This window comes from Carcharhinus amblyrhynchos, chromosome 16, assembly GCF_965287045.1.
Source record: "Carcharhinus amblyrhynchos chromosome 16, sCarAmb.v2.hapA, whole genome shotgun sequence".
NCBI lineage: Eukaryota > Metazoa > Chordata > Chondrichthyes > Carcharhiniformes > Carcharhinidae > Carcharhinus > Carcharhinus amblyrhynchos.
The window spans coordinates 9,111,877-9,113,785 of record NC_137339.1 but is presented as its reverse complement, the minus strand read 5'-3'; the positions used below and the strand labels follow the sequence as shown (position 1 = coordinate 9,113,785).

The 1,909-nt window shown below is 44.3% G+C and overlaps 1 non-coding gene across 1 annotated transcript; it reads right to left on the bottom strand.

Moving 5' to 3' along the window:
• Nucleotides 1–949: 949 nt before the first annotated feature.
• LOC145354125 (U2 spliceosomal RNA) lies at nt 950–1,149 on the bottom strand. Its single transcript, XR_013888805.1, has one exon. It is a non-coding gene; the product is annotated as a U2 spliceosomal RNA (small nuclear RNA).
• Nucleotides 1,150–1,909: the final 760 nt, after the last annotated feature.

Genomic DNA, 1,909 nt, shown 5'->3' with positions numbered 1-1,909 from the left:
CATTGAGGGATCCCTCATGATATGAAACCGCCCCCTCCCCACCGATTGCTAGCCTCCACCTCTCCCCTACCCCACTCCTCCCAATTGGGGTGGAGCATGTAATATCCAATGGATGGCCTTCCTGTCACCTGCCCTGGAACTGAAGTAGACCTTGTGATTTACTACTAAAGTTTAACCAGCCAAACACCCTCAGTTTTCCTGGGTTGGCCACTGGACAACATTCCCCTGCTTGTGCTGTGAGATCCCATTAGGATACTGGCCTGCAACATTATTTGGAGCTAAATGGGCAGGCTTCCAGCACCTCCCCACCCCCCTCCATGACAAAATCATTCTTCTCAACACCATTAATGAACCCCAATAATCTTTCACTTCAGCTGCTAATCAAGAATCTATCTTGCCCTGCCTTAAAAATACTCAAAGACTGCTTCCACTGTCTTTTGAGGAACAGAGTTCCAAAGACTCATAATTGTCTGAGAGAAAATAATTCTCCTCATCTCTGTCTTAAATGAGCAACACCTTATTTTTAAATGGTGACCCCAAGTTCTGGATTATCCAACAGGAAACATTCTCTCCACATCCAGCCCATCAAAACCATTCAGGATCTTAAAGACTTCAATCAAGTTGCCTCTTACTCTTCTAAACTTCAGTAGATATAAACCTAGCCTTCTCACATAAGACAACCCACCCATTCCTGGTATTCATCCAAGCAACCTTCTTATGAACTGCTTCCAATGCATCTACAACCACAGGTTAAAAAATGCACAGCTAGTAGGTTGTGCTGTGGAGTATTTCAGGTCTGACAGGTTCAGACCTCAATTTTTTTTATATACTTTATTCCAATTCCAATTCAATCCAATCAAATCAAATCAAATCCAATTCAGAGATCCAATGAGTTGGGACATTCCCGATCCAAGCTGACAAGACAGGGCTCTCAGCTCCTGTCTTGGGCTTTATCTACATGATCCAAGCTGATTGGGGTAGGTATAGCTCCTCTTCCAAGGCTTGATCTCATTTGCATCTTAGCCAAAAGGCCGAGATGCCGCTTTAAAAAAATTGCTTCAAAAGAAGCTAAGATGTAACCTAATGACTTCAACCAAGTGCAGCATGTCGATACTGCACTTGATCTTAGCCAAAAGGCTGAGAAGGCAAAGGATTTAATTTTGAATCCTTTGCTGGGAAACCTCAATTGCCAAGTAGGAGAGAGTAGTTTAGTAAATACTTAAGACTTTGCTCACCTATACCACATTGTAGGATGGTTGTCATTAGATAGCTGTTACGGTAAGTATGGGATTGGTCACCTGCCTGACGGAGAACAAATATTCGGAGCTTTTCATAAATAGTATGATCACGTAAAGTGTGAGTGACGTTGCGCCATCTGTGTTGCTGGCCCAGGCTAATGCTCTGGGGACAGGTTCAAATCCCACCATAACAGCTGGTGGAATTTAAAAATAAAACTCTGAGGAGGCTTAATGGAGTAGATACAGAGAGGACATTTACTGTTGCGGCTGAGTGTGGAACTAGAGGGCCCCATTTAAAAATAAGGCAGAGATGAGGAGGAATTTGTTCTCTCAGAGGGTCATTAGTATTTGGAATTCTCTTCCACAGAGAGCAGTGGATGTTGCGTCATTGAATATATTCAAGGCTGAGTTAAGACAGATTATTGAATGACAAGGGCAAAGGGGATTTGGCAGGAAAGTGGAGTTAGTGCAACAGTCAGATGGGGTGGCACAATGGTTAACACCGCTGCCTCACAGTGCCAGGGACCTGGGTTCGATTCCCAGCTTGGGTCACTGTCTGTGCGGAGTCTGCACGTTCTCCCTGTGTCTGCATGTGTTTCCTCTGGGTGCTCTGGTTTCCTCACACAATCTGAAAGACGTGCTGGTTAGGTGCATTGGTCATGCTAAATTCT